This window comes from Buteo buteo, chromosome 3 (assembly GCF_964188355.1).
Source record: "Buteo buteo chromosome 3, bButBut1.hap1.1, whole genome shotgun sequence".
In the NCBI taxonomy this organism is placed as follows: domain Eukaryota; kingdom Metazoa; phylum Chordata; class Aves; order Accipitriformes; family Accipitridae; genus Buteo; species Buteo buteo.
Genome location: NC_134173.1, coordinates 12,645,777 through 12,661,565, shown reverse-complemented (window position 1 = coordinate 12,661,565; position 15,789 = coordinate 12,645,777). Strand labels below are relative to the sequence as shown.

The 15,789-nt window shown below is 35.8% G+C and overlaps 1 protein-coding gene across 2 annotated transcripts in view; it reads left to right on the top strand.

Annotated features, from left to right (window-relative positions):
- Positions 1-15,789, top strand: part of ZNF407 (zinc finger protein 407) — a 356,342-nt gene that overhangs the window by 255,812 nt on the left and 84,741 nt on the right. The window lies entirely within an intron of this gene.

Below are 15,789 nucleotides of genomic sequence, written 5' to 3'. Positions count from 1 at the left end.
AGAAATAATACAAAATTAGGCTGAGCTTGAATGAAATGTGATCTTAACTCAGGAGAGTCAGATAACTTAGACATCACTGGGCGGGAAGACAAGTCAGAGCAGTGGGAAAAAAAGAACAGATGGTGAGAAGAAAGAGTTGGGGAATCCAGAGGAGGAAGCTACGTGGGCCAAATTCTCCCTAAGATGCAAATTAATCGTCTATTGAAGTAGTACTATTAGTACTGCTGTGTCAGATTTGAATCTTCTTCTGTAAGAAATTGATCTCATAATTTTTGAGGTCCTCATACCGGTAGAAAAACATGACCTAGAGAGCTTTCATTCAGCTCTGTGCAGTGTGTACACTCAAGTTATTTTAAAACCTCTCAGTCTTCTCAAAATGACTGCTTGCTTTCCTGACTAGAGGCAGTGTATTATTTGTACCATATATTTCTATTTGCCAAGTATTCCACTTCATTTTGGAACCAATCATCATGTCATGTCAGCATATGGTGGATAATATCTGGATGTGCAAACAAAATGCCAGTTGGCGGAATACCAATTTCAAAATAGGTCAGAAAACTGATCACATTTCACCATAGTTCTCACTAAAATGAATGAATATTCAACTCAGAGCTTAAATCCAGACACTGTTGGACTTTTACTACAATAATCCCATGTAAAATAATATGAAAAATTAAAATGCTTTCAATAGACAGATATACAGACACAACACAGCTATAACACTGGTAGAATCACTAACGTTTTTCCAAAATTACAAAATATGTGTAAATTTTCACGTTACATGTTCAAGACGATATCTAGGTAAATGAATTGCTCATTTCAGAATGCTGTGGTTAAAACTATTCAACTTGCTTGTCTTGGCAACATGGGAGAACTGTCATCAATGTGTTGTATGCTAACGATATCTATTTTCTATACATTTATTCTTATACTATAGAAATCCCCTTGCACTAAACAGGGTACTGTACAAACATATTAGTACTAGCAAGAACTGGTTGTCACTTAATTATTGCCAGGCTAGCCTAGAATTGGTATACAACAAAAGCATTGAAATATTGTTTGCATAATCCCATCACTAAAAGGGCAATACTGTATTTTCCTTTCAGAAAGAAACACTGTTAAAGCAGGACCTAGGTGGTAATTGTGCATTCATATCAGAGTTGAATTAAAGGGGGTTTCATTTCTTTTTTTCCATCCATTTCTGACGGCTGGACACCTGAGAGTTAAAGGTTTTAGAGAAGATTTTTAGAGGAATGAGGGGATAACTCCTGTGCCCTGGCTAACATCCCCTATAAAAATAAGATTTGTTCTATGTCTGGTTCACGGTTACTGATTACTTATTGGTCAGTGGCTGCACCCACAGAGAATCCACAACATGACATAGAACCTTTTAGGATGATAGGAGTATGAAAGTGTCATACAAGATCGATTTTTTTATTTTTTTTTTTTTAAAAACCTTAAATATATTTGTCTGTCTTTTCTGTTCTAATATTGCTTTGTAACAAGCAAGCCAGCCCCTTTGCTTCTTTAAGCAGAATAGGAATAGAGTAAGTCTCATCCCTGGCAAAGAGACAGACACCAACTCCAGCCACTTCGCAGGACCAGTCAGAAACTCCTTCACCACAACCCACCAAGAATAGAGCTGTGGGGTACCTTTAGGATGTGGCTGAGAGTAGAAATCAAATCTGTTTCTCATCTGTGAAATTAAGATTATCAGCTAGATTTCTAATTCAAAGTTAATGCTCTTTATAACATAATGCTCTATTACTAATTTCTGTTTAGTTTTCTTTGGCAACTACTATACTGCTTTATGGGGTCAGCGGCAGTAAGGAGCTTGAAGAAGCTGCATTTCTAAGGGAGAGGCTGTGGAAGGTGGAAGGCAGAACTGGTTAGCTTCTACATGAGTAAGGATGATACTGTAATGGATAGGTGATGGCACTTTCTGTTCTGCATCTTTGAAAAGCTGTATAATGTGAGGAATTGATATATGGAAATGCCAGAAAACCAGGTCTTCAGACTTCCTTTCCTCTTTTTGCTATAGGCTTTGTCATAGAGGGAGATATTTAACTATACAACTGTATCCCTTATAAACCTTATGACGAAGTCCAGTATATATTTTAAAACAATAACAACCTAGAGAATACTTTTGTCTTTAACTTTTAAGATGTACTGCATTTGAACAGCAAGCCTTTATTGCACACAAAACAACAAAGAGATATATGCATCTACACATAAAATTATGGATTGAATTTGCTAGATTACATTTCAAATACTAATTTACACATTTAACCTCTTTTTTTATACAAATCATCAAATCTGTTTGTGGATTGTTCTGTAAGAGCTTTATGCCTGTTTCTTGATATTCTCTGACTCATTTTTTCAAGATCTGTGTTGAAATCAAAATTTTGTTAAAAAAAAAAAAAAGCCAGAAATCCAGTGATTGTTGATTATCCACAATATTCATTTGTTTTCTTTAAAAAAAAACACATTTAAGATACCAATAGATTTTATAGTTGTTCTAGAACAGAAGTGGGCTTACTAGTAAGCTCAGGAATCCTGCAGTTAATGTTTTAGTTGTGGAAGTTTTGTTCCAATGGAAGCTATTCGTATTATTCTTGTTATCAATGCTTAAATCTGAAAATTTGTCATGACAAATGGAAAATTAATACAATAAGTGAGTGAATTGTCCTATCATGTTGATGACTATCATTTTAGTGATTTTTTTTTTTTTTAAATAAGATTATTTGATAAAGAAAATTCTTCCCAGTCGCTCATTGTGGACTTGTGTGTATGGCAAGTCTCAAAGCAAGCTGAAGAAATCTTTGGACTGATTCTTGTATGCATTACATTTCCAAGAGTCTTGGATATGTTTTTTCTTCCAACTGACGCTACATCTCAACACTGAGTTGAACTGAACCGGAATACTTTGATAAGTGGGACAGGGAAGGGGCCCGTACCTGTGGTAGAACTTGAAAGGGATGAGTACTCCAGCTGTCTTTCTCAGTGCTTTGTCTGCTTTGGAGCAGCATTACTTGGTAGTGATAATTTTGGTATGAACTAAATGTTTATCATTTAAAAACTCTTGTCTTATAAACATTATGATACTATTATGATGCATTATTTATATCCAAAGAGTGTAATATCTATGGCTTGACATCTCCATTATTCTAATAGACGCAGAGACCATGGCATCTCACTGTGTGCATAGTAGTCTTCTGTGGATACTAAGCAGGCCATAAGGCAAAAAAATCTTCAGAGAGAAGAGGAGCAGTTTGCTTGCTGTTGTTTTTGTGATCATGTTGAAAGTTGTGCGATGATACTGTTTTTTTCTGTATTGTTACTTCTGTGCTGCACTGTTAAAAGTGAATGTGATCTCCTCGAATGAGTTCTACTCTAGGAAATCAAATAACCCAGTTTTTCACTCAGTGACTGATATAGTGGGTTTGCTGTCCGTTTGAGTTTCCCCATGTGCAAAATAGGTGCAACACCTACATAGTTCAAATCACAAAGCTTTTGCTTGAAAATGGCTTCACAACAGTCAACTATGTGATTAGGGAACTGTTTAAGACATTGAACAGAAAATTTGGAGATGTTTGACTTAATATAGAATTAGCAGTCATACAAAATCTTTTTTGGAAGTCTTTTCTTTTAAAAAAAATAAATCAGGGAAGACAGAACAATTCACTGTACTTTTTGGTAAGTCTGGTTTTTCTTTGAAAGTGATACTATGCTTGCAAAGCACTCAAGTTATCCAGCATGCTCTGAGAGTGTCTGCCACCCTGGGCCCTGTGAGTAGGAGTGGAGGATTGCTTACTCTTAGGCATCCTGGCAGAACTAAAAGCGTGAGCCGCTTCCCCTCACTGCACAGACGCGTTTTGGGGAATGCTTGGAAGTACAGCTTTGTGTGCCTGTGCCTCTGTGAAAATTATAGGTGCCTCTGGGGTTGGGCATCCACAGAACAAAGATCGTGACGATCGTGTTTTGGCAGTTGGCTGCCTACGTGGTGATTGAACGCTTAGTGCTCTTGAAGAGTTACATAATTCATGACCAAAATGATAGATAGGTACTTGATTATAGTGTATGAGTTGCTTCACGGGGAGAAAATACCAGACATGAGCTACTCTTAATCTAGCTGAGAAAAGCCTAAGAAACATCAGTTACTGAAAATGTAGTCAGACAAATTGAAATGAGAAACAAGGTGCAAACACTTAAATATGAGGTCGATTAAGCTCTGGCAGCTACTAGCAAAAGAAATTATCCCTGTTGCGTTCCTTTGAGCCTTGAGAAGACCAGATGTCTTTCTGGAAGATGGGTTTTAGGAGGACCCAAGGTTGCTGGGTTCACTGCAAAACTAATCAGGTGTTATTTAAGGGGTTTTGATATACCAGAAGTCAGAATATTATCTAATAGTCCTTTCTGGTCTTAAATCTTAAAACAGTGTTAAACTACAGCCTGTTGATAAGGGTTGTGTTTGTGAATCTAAAGTGCTTAGGTGTTGCGATAGCAAAGGTACAGCTGAGGAGACATGCAAGTCCCCCAAAGCGTTCTTCCTCATAGAGATGACATTCCCATCATCGGTGCTAAATTCTTACTCTCTTTGAGCCTGAAGTACCTGAGTAGAGATACACTTGCCTAAAATAAGTTTCTTTCTGGTATGTCATTAAATCCTTAATAAAATACATTGAAACATACATTTATTTATTTAAGGTATTTGAAGAATCCTTATGAAATTCTGCTCCTTTGGTTGGCACTTCCCTTACTGTGTTATTGGCTCCTGAGATCTGAAATCAATGAAAAAACAGTTCAATTAATCATCTGTTCACTAAACCGGGCCTACATCCTGCTCTTTTCTTGTTTAGATTAGGGGAACAGAGTTAGGGGATATTTTAGTTCTCTCCAGAGAACAGTAGAAGTGAGAAAAGTTTACTGTAAGGTCTCTTTTATGCATGTTTGAAAAATATTTTTCCAAACTTTAAGTGCACTTTTCGAAAGGCTGTGATCTCCACACGTTTCTCTTTCAGTTTCTTTAGATTTTGAGAAACAAGGCTGTACTAGCAACCCGCAACATGATTACATCATCAACAAAGGACAAAATTGCGATCCTATCAGTTGTAACAGTTGCAATATTCATGAGTGGAATTCTGAAAGTTCAAATAGTTAATCCCAAATAAAATTGTGATCTTTATCCCACTTGACAGCTACATTTATCAAATTATTAAGAGAAAAAATTGATTGCTAAAAGTTATGGTGTGATCTATTATGTGATTTTTATCAAGGTATAACTGTATTACCAAGTGGAAACTGCAGACTTATTCAGAATGTGAATTGGACACACATAACCTGATAATATAGCAATTATACTAGTATCCTAGTGCTTTTCTACTTCTAAATTTTTCTTTTTTTCTTATCCTTTCTTTTGCATCTTCTGACTCTTTAGTAGAAAATATAAAGTTGGAAAAACTGAGGAAAAATGAAATAATAAAAACCTGTTTGCTCTTTTACTCTCTGAATTCATCAAGCTACAAAAATATAAAATCAGTGAATACTATTTATCAATGACATAATGGAAATAAAAGTCAGTTGAGTACCTATGGAAACTTGTAATTCATACCTTAAGTAAAGCCTCCAAAGAATGGATACAGTTTTGTTTGCAAGCATATTTAACTTTTGTCTTGGAATAGTTATGTTCTTAGTCTTTATCACTGTTTAAATAAAATACTTTAAATGCTGTAATTTGAAACAATATTAAAAATCTGTCATTGCTAGATATAGCAGAATATTGCTTGCATTTCTAGTCAGATAAAACATTATTTTTGATGGCTGGTATACTGAAAAAAAAAAGGCAGCAGCAGCAGCTCTGCTTCAAACAGGTTTGCTCTTGTCATAGCTATTAGTGCTAGTCTTTCAATAGCATGTCATGTTGATTGGCAGACACTCCCTTTCCTCTTTTGTGAAGAATAATAATTTTAGTGTGTGCTTGAAATAAAAACCTAGTATAAATGATTTTCTGTTTGTAAAGGAGAGAGCTAGGTTCCTTATAACCTATGTAGATTACGTATTATTGTGTTTCAGGAAAAATTAATCTGCGTTTTAAAAAACCTTAAAACCTAAGTCATTTGATTATTTTTATAACTGTCTTCTATTAGAAGGCTTCATATGCCAAGCAGAGCTTCCATATCCAGTATCTTTATCTGGGTGGTCTTGACAGTGGAGTTGGTTCTTTCCAGGTAGCAAGTAAAGTAGGAAAAAAAAAAAAAATTGAGGTCATGAAAGGATTTTTTTTTTTTTTTTCTAGTATGTAGCTTTTGCTACTGCTGTTGAAGAGCTTAGGGATTCCTTTCATAGTCCCTGAGTTGCTTTTCCTGAACAGTCAGCATATATTGCTGCTGAGTGACATGAAAGAAGGTGTTGAAATATTTTGATATAAATACTACATCATCTAATATGCAAACCCCACCACTATTAATATTAGTTATAGTCTATAAGTGGATGATATCCTCGGGTAAGAGTGAAGGTGTGCCGGTTTTGGGTAGGGTAGAGTTAATTTTCTTCCTAGTGGCTGGTACGGGGCTGTGTTTTGGATTTGTGCTGAGAACAGTGCTGATAACACAGGGATGTGTTCGCTGTTGCTGAGCAGTGCTCACCCAGAGCCAAGGGCTGTTCTGCTTCTCAGCCCACCCCACCAGCGAGGAGGCTGGGGGGGCACAAGGAGTTGGGAGGGGACACAGCCGGGACAGCTGACCCCGACTGACCCAAGGGATATCCCAGACCGTATGGCGTCATGCTCAGCATATAAATCTAGGGGTAGAAGAAGGTAGGGGGACATGTTGGGAGTGATGGCGTTTGTCTTCCCAAGTCCCCGTTAGGCGTGATGGAGCCCTGCTGTCCTGGAGATGGCTGAACACCTGCCTGTCCATGGGAAGTGGGGAAGGAATTCCTCGTTTTGCTTTGCTTGCGCACGCACCTTTTGCTTTCCCTATTAAACTGTGTTTATCTCAACCCATGAGTTTTCTCACTTTTACTGTTCCGATTCTCTCCCCCATCCCGCTGTGGGGGAGTGAGTGAGTATCTGCATGGGGCTTAGTTGCCCGCTGGGGTTAAACCACGACAGAAGCCTATGAACTTCACTAAAGAAAAAATGTTCAAAATATAGTTTTAAAGGAAAAGGAAAATATTGCCTAGAGCAAAGTCTGGAGCACCTCTTAATACCTCTGATCAGTAGAGGTATAATGTCTGTCATGTTGTGCATCAGGTAGTTGGCAATAAGCTGCAGGGCCGACACACAAGTGGTTTTCATATTGCGTATAGCACCAATGGCATCTGTAGTCCCAATCCTGCATTCTGTTTCAATGCCTTTCTGCCCACAGCCCACTGCTCTGGGGGGTTTCTAGTCATCGTTGCTCCTTTCTGAAAAACTACCCCCGCTTGTCACATGGCAGCTAATTTTTTTGTGGGGTGAGTTTTTACTCCTGAGCAGCTTGAATCTCTTTGCTCATGTCTAAACAGTTAATCTGGGTGTTGGCATGTGCCTGCTTTCCTGTCATTCCTCCCTGTAGTATCCTGGTTTCCAAGGCGGGGAACCATTCAGCTGAGCTGGAAGGGGGCTATGCCACACTGGCCAATACAGAGACGCTCATCAGTTTTGAAATTTTCTGTTGATCCCTGATGCCCACCTTTTATCTGCCCTCAAAACACCGTTGGATGGGCATCTGCTTTGCAAATTCCTTGCATTGAGTTGGTAGCCATGTGCCGGATCCCTGCTGGTCTTCACAAAGACTGTTGCCTCTGGAAGGATGTCAGGTTCACCGATGAAAAGAAGGGAATCTTACTCCAAGCTATTATTTCATTACACTAATAGATAAAATATCCTTCATGAAGAATGAGACATATTATTGCCTATTTGGTGCTAAAAATAGGATATCCTAACATAAAACTTTTAAAGCAAGGCTGAAATATTAAAGTACAGAAGTAGAAGAAAGGCCTTAAGACGCGGCAGCCATCTAGAAAGACAAAAATATTTAATTCTGCTAGAAAACTTATATGCATAATAATGTGGTAAATATAAATAATAACAGGAAATATTAGTATTCAAATATCAACATATTCAAATTCTGAGAAAAGCACCAAAAAACAGGATATCAGGGTCATCAAGAAAACTTTTCAAACAAACAAAAAAAAAGAAATTAACCTTACAGAAGGAATAAAAAATAAAGTTGTATAGTGCATAGGAGTAATTCAGGTTATTTTTAGGTGGAGATTGTCCTATATTCTGAACATTTAAGTTGCTTTCCTATTAGGAGAAGCTCTTTTAAGAGTAGATCTCTCAGTGTATCATCCAGGGAAGTTATGCTGGAGTCTTAAGAAATATGAAGATCTTAATTTTTAAAAAAATTTGTTATAATAAATGTAAAGTGTAAGATGCAACTTGAATAATATGAAAATGTTGATTTAAAATGTGTTGTGAATTTTTCGTATATAAAATATAAAGCATAACTATTTTATATGATTTATTATGATTTATATGATTTATTATATAAAATATGATGTATTTATACAAATAAATAATTTTATATTTCTAATATAGAATATGACTAATTTATATAAATTTTATTTCTATGAAAATATAAATAATATCTATAAATGATCATAAACAATAAATATCCCAATGATGGCATCCCAATTATGAACAAATCATTTCATTACTTGGAGATTTGAGCTAACAGTACTTCCAAGACCTGGGGGCACTATATTTCAGTATAACCACATAGCAGAGTGTATTTTGCCTACATAATGCCACCAAATCTTGGCCTCTTTCACCGTGGCTGTACATTATTTAGAGGACACTTTAAATTTTCTCCTCCTGTGAGATGCTGCCAACATCTCAACAGCCTACACTGAAAGAGTGTACTCTTGATAAATAACTTAAATGACTAACATTTGTAAATCTGCTTTGATTTGCTTGCTAGTCATTGTCTGAAGTTTCAATTTTTTAAAAAATTACACAAAAGAATTATTTGCTTATTACACAAAATTTGGTTACTACACAAACTGGTGCAAATAACAGCAAATAATTCCAGAATCAGAAAAGTGTTGAAACAAATGTGGGTAATGTTAGGTATGGAAGGATTGAATCAAGTGTTAGTTTGTGTGCTTAGTGCTTTCTACTTCGGGTCATGAGTGAGGAGAAGAGCCCTCAGCAATAATTGCTCCAATGAATCACAAATCATTGGCATTCCATACTGATTTTTAAAATTTCTTTTGGGCTTTCTTTTTGTTTGCTTTCATTGATCCAATGTACGCTGCACTGACTTTCCATTAATTTCTTGATGTGGCATCTTGGATCTTGACCTTTTGTAAGTAGGATGCCTTGTCTGTCTGATACACGTGTTCTTTTGTACTTATAATTTCTATTTTACTTCCAATAGTTCTTCATAATTTTTCCCATCTTTTCATTTACCAGATCTTTGGTACCTTTCAAATGCTAAATGCTCTCCCATATATCCTTAGTAACCATGCTGGATTTTTCTGTCCTTTTTAATATTTAGGTTTTATTGGATGAATGTAGATTGCACCTTCTCTAACTGTGCCTTAAATAATTGCCACTTAAGGGAATTAAGAAGTACAAGGGAAGGAAAATGCTGACCCATAGACTAAGCAGAAGGAAAAAACGTTCCCACTGGGTCCAATTTCCTAAGAAGGACCATCAGGATAGTGACTAGGACCTGAAATTATGGGCTGAATGACCTCTAAAAAATTATCAGTTCAAAGAGGAGCTTGTCTATAACTGTTTGCACTAAGGGAAATGAAGATAGGTAGAAGTCTCACAGAAGAAAGATTGCTTCGCTTTCTTGGTGAACATATAAGAGCGTAATATGAAACTATATCTCATATAAATACGTCGTATGCTGACTGTCTATAATTTTTGTATCATGTCAAAAAACCATGGAAGCAGATATCATAGCTCTTAACTCCCAGCAGGCCAGTTAGTGGGGAACCCCTTTTTCTAAATGGGAAGATAGAAAGTACATCTTCTGAATTTAAGATATTTTATGCAGGTCTTTGGTTTATTGGAAAGAGTGCGTGCTCATCAATATCTAATGTCAAAGAAATAGTTTGTACTAAAGAAACCACTGCAGATTTAATACAGATGTTTTCATTCTCAGAGTCATTACAGTATGACTTTCATGTAATATTCTCTGATAGTAAAAAGGGACCTTAAAGTGAGTGCAATTTTCATATAAATTGCGTAGGAACCTGAGCATTAATGAAAACTTTGGGCTTCAGATAATACAAATCCACATGACTGGATGAAAGGCACTGCTGGTTTAAACGGGCGCACTTCCAGTGGCTGGGGTGTGGGAAGTACAGGAGGTGTCCAACATCCAGACGCAAAGTTGCTGGGCAGGTTTCTGCGCTGTAATTAAGAGGACTTCTCAGATAATTGAAGGAGAAGCTCAGTTACTGTGTGTCACAATCCCTGCTTAAATAACATTTCAGAAACTTAGATTTTTGCTGCTGGAAGAGTTTTTCATTAGTGGTGGTTGTACTGTAGCTAAAGGAAAGAGTTGGTTGCTATATAGTGTTTGGGAATATAACGTATAATGTACTTACAAAAAAGGCATTAAGATAACTACCATATTACACGCTAAGCTATGTCTCTACCTCTTATACCTTGCCAAAATAGTACTTCTTAATCAAGTCTAGGAAGTAATAGCAGATAACAGTTCTCAGTTTATAGAAGATTTAAAAGAATTGATTGACTTTGAAGTAATAGTATCTAAAGGAAACATAAAATGAAAGCATCTATTGATAGCAAAAAAAAGATAAAACCTTGATTATCTAGTGATCTCAAGAGACATCAGAAGTTTTTAGGCAAACATTTTCAATTTAACATTGATTCTAGGTTTGGCATATGTATCTGAAATTCAGAACTGGGTTTGAAGAATTTGAAGTTAAGGGTTATGAAACAATCAATTGTACATTTAGACAAATAGTTTCAGTAGTTTTTAGAATGGATGAATAAGGTAAAATTAAAAAGGAGGAGCCATTGTGAAATGCCTGGAGTCCTCACATGTTAGTGCCTGCCACCACCACAAAATGCCTGTGGGATAAAGCTACTTCAAGACAATTTAGTTTAGCCTCTTCTGCTAAGGATTTATCTATAAATCCTTACTATTCGAATAGTATTCAGTATTATATTATTTGTTGTTGACCCTTTCTGTTGTAATCCACCTTCCTCTGAGCAAATTCAGTCAAAATTGTCAGTAAAATTTGCTGAGCTGCTTGTGCTTTCTTCCATATGTAGTCAGAAGTCAGAGATTTATCAGTGTATGAAAATCATGAAATCTCAGTTATCTGTAATTCAGTACAGCCTTACTTATATTATAGATCAGGTGGGCTAAGACAGCAGGGGAATGCAGTCTTCTATTCTACGTTGTAGTTGTGCAGGATTGTTTGTTGCATATGCCGTTTCCTGCAAACCTTTGAGCTGTGGAAGTGAACAACTGATTAAATATATTTCTTGCAATATCTTGAGCTTACAATTTTAAAACAAAATTATAGAAGCCTAGAATTATAAAATTAACCAAAAATTGAGTATTTTTGTTAAATAAGGCTATTTCCATATCTGATGGCTGGCGTGCAACAAAAATTCTAAGAGAAGAATGGAAGAGAGGCACCGATTGCAGAAAGATTTGGTTACGTTGGGGACACTAGCTGACTACTCCATTACACAAAGTGTAAATGGTTATGAGTTGGTATAACCAGTATAAGGTTCCTGAACATCTTGGGAAAGCAGAGAGAACTAATGATACTTTGATGGACAGAATAGGACTCCTCATTCTGAAAGTACTTTAACTTTGTTGCTATCGTCTCACCAAAAATGAAAAAAATTATTGATTTGGAGGGGGTGCCTTTCTCTAAGTTGACTCAGACTCGAGCATGAAGCAGGTTTCAATAGGTGGCTGTGCAGGTGCACAAGTGGCTCATGACCTAAAGATCATCCGCTTTGAAGTGTCAGTGCCTGCTTTCTGTGGCGAGTCTGCTGTGCAATATGCAGAAATAATGCTTTAATCTGATGCCCATTGTGACATGGGACACTTCTAGGCATGTTCAAATTTTTTACAAGTTTTTTTTTTTTAAAGTTTTATCAGCTTGTAGGCTTTGTCTTTGCTTAAACTCACAGCCTTTCTTTTTTCCTTTGCCTAACTAGAATTTTCAAAATTAATGCAGATCCTTTCATATTAGCATTAATAGGTAAACTGAGCTGATTAAAATTATTTTTGCCAATATTTTTTAAAGATGATTGTCGAATTTGCAATCTGATTGCTCTTGATGCTGATTGGCAGAAATAGGTCTCTTTCACGGCTAATGTAGAAGTACAGATGTTATAGAAAGAAATGGCAAATGTAAAATTGTACTTCAGTTTAAAGTTTATATTGATAAAGCTTTTAGTGCATTTGAATTTAGCTTTCATTAACTTAACATACCATACCATTACATTACATTTCTCAGAGCAGTTCCCTGTTTCTCCAAATACTGTTGTGTATCTGCTACTGACTTCACTGGGCATACATGTCTAAATATTGGTGGAATGTTAATATCTGTATTTTTTGTTAGGTTTTACTAATTTACATCAGTATTTCAGGTACTATCTCATATTTCCAGGAGAAGGCAATTGTTGCCCATACAGCAATCCTCCACCTGCATCGTTAGAAAAAAACATGAAAATAGATTTAAAAATTAGAGATAAGATAATTTCTAATAGATTTTGGCCATATAGGATGAATGGAGACAAATTATAGTCCTTGTTTTTCAAGAATTTCTGAATATAGATAGACCCATATTAGCACTTACCAATGTTGTTCAAGGATTTACTACTAGATTCCATATTTGAAGAATTATTAGAACTTGTGTCCTAAGCTTTTAAGATATTGTGGTAGTTTTTAAGAAGTCTGAAGTGTTTTGGAAAGGCCATGTTGCACGACTGACTCATATTTTAATAAAAAATTTCACATGAATTACATATAAATAAACATAATTTCTAATGCTCTGGTAAACAAGTACAGTGTTATGCAGAAGAAATTGCAGTGTTCAGAACAGGGAGAAATAGAACCAATCCAAGTTATCAGTCTGTATGTTGTTATGCTGAAATGCTATACCCTGCTACAGTATGGATCGTACACAGCAAGATGTTTTCCAATAATTAAAGGCCTTAGGCTTCTAAGATGCTTAGATCTAAATGCGGTTATTGTTACAGTTATACGAGGTAGGAGATAACTTAAATGGCATAGTTTCGCTTTCCAGTAAACTTCTATTTTTTTGCATACATTGTTTAGAAATGGAGTTTTAAGTGTATTGAACTGTTACAAATGTCTCTCAGCAAAATAAGGACTGTGAGTTTCTAAATGATATTAAGAGATAGGATTTGTCTAATGGGTTAAGTTTTTAATTTTATAAGCTGAAATAGATATGTCATGAAATATGAAACTAAATTTACTTCAACTGTGTCATTCAAGCACACTTATTTTGCCATAGAAATACTCTATTTATATTTTGCACATTGGTAAAAGTATCTGTGATAAATTTATGGTTCTGTAGTATCATGATTTGGTTTAGTTTTTATCATATGGAACCAAAATTTCATTGCCAATTTTTGTATTTAAAGGCTTGTTAATCTGCATTGATTTCTTAGTTTGGTATGGATTCTGAGCTGAAAAATACAGTACATCACTGACTGTTCTATCACCTGACAGCGACTGATAAAGCATCCGTGCAGGAAGTGTCAGAAAAGGTTAATATTTATTGATTTTATGGCGCTACAACCAATGTAGTTTTGCCATCAAAGATGTATGGCCACCAGCAATGGAATCTGTAAAATTGCAGGTTGGACGCTAGTTTTTATTATAACCTATGCCAGTATTCTGGCCTTAAAAAAATGACAGATATTTAATTTAAGACAAAAGGCTTTGAATGTGCAGCTACTGTGTACCTGCAACGGGAATTTAGTATTCTAAAATGAAACCCAAGTGCAGCGCTTTAAAGCTTAAGGGGGGGGGGGAAACACGCAACCTTGCATTGCAAATGACAATCACATTTAGCCTTTTCATCCACTTAACTATGTGCTATTGATCTGTAGAAGGTGCCCAAGCAAGTGATAGCTGAAATTATGAGCAATAAAGGGCGTGCTTCTTCAAACAAAAAAGTATATAATTAGTAGGAGTGGAGGAGGGGGCAGAGCCTGTGTTTGGTTTTAAAGGCATTTAAACAAGATGGACTGAGTGCAACAGCAGTGTTTAAGTGTACGCAAGGAAAAATCTGGTTGCCTTGAAGCATAAATCCATGGTCTGGTTGCAGCTTCTGTGTAAAAATTAGGCGTGCACTCCAGCCTTTACATTTATCTCCATCAGGGTTTGCCTGACAGAAAGACAATCTGTTGGTTTGCCTACATCAACTAGGGAGAGGAAAATCTTGTGAAGCTTTGGTTCTTCCAAATGCATCCGTAGTTTGCATTTTTATTCTATTTTTCATTTAGCTGACTCTTGATATCAACTTTTTCATAACTGATAGGTCTCTTGATATTTCCAGAAGGTTTTCAAGAAGATGGAAGAATACTTGCTGAAGTGCTGAAAATGAGTCTACTAAAATACATATAGACATGCAGAGACCTTATACAAACAGGTTTGTGAGAAATAGTAGCAGGATCCAGCCCCGGCTTTTAAGAATCCCTGTTTAACTAATATTTATTACAGAATTACTATTTTTATGGTACAGTTTTGCATGCAAATTTTTCTTTCTTTAAGGTTCAGCGTCAGGCACAGCAGTAACAATGGGTTTGTTTTTGAACAAAACCTAACGATAATTCAGCAGTAAGAAACTCTTATTCTAACCTGACCAGTAGAATAAATTGCATGGCATACAGTAAACATGCTTTAGATCGCCTCTTCTCTGTACCACATTTTTCTGTTGAGCTTTATACCACCAGTTTGTCTGGGTTCTTTTTCCCCAGACAGCTTACCCATTTTATTGTGCTCATTTAGAGGAAAGAAAAACTGTTTGTCTCCTTGAAAGGCAAGAGAACAGTGAGTGGAAAACTACTTTTATAGCTAAAATACTATTATAATATATAGCAACTAAAATTCTAAAATTGAAAGAGAAGATACAAGAGAAAATCTTAAATCATTTTTTTAAAGCCACTGACAATTTGAAATATTCCCGTGAAGATTTCTATTTTTTTGTCTTCCTTCCTTGAGCTTAGTAAAATGTGATTTTTAAAATGATTGTTACAATAACTTGTTTAATTTCAATAACTCAAATAAGATCCATTCCTCATATAACTCCACCTTTTTTATTTTAATGACTGTGTCATTAATCTAACATTTTCCATTTTTATTGTGCTTCATTTTTCCCCCCTTCTGATCACTTTAAATTATGACTATGAAATGGCACACATTCAGCAGCGGCATGCTCTGGCTGCATTTTTACATCCCTTTTACCCCTTTATTCTTATGTTTTTAACTTTTGGTACAGCCAGGTGCCAACAACATTGTGGCTGTATGGTGTCCGTAAGTGAGTTCCAGGCTACAGCTCTGGATGGCAGCTTAGTGACAGAAGATTTTTCAAACACTTTATTTCATTTTTTTTAAATTAAATATCACTGCTATAAACTATTTGTTATACTTTATAACACCTTCACCCCAAAGTTGGTTATTACCTTAGGTAATGGTTGATATGTTATGTTGTTAGCTGGTTTTAACAAATGATTTTGTGGAATTATTACTTAATTCATAA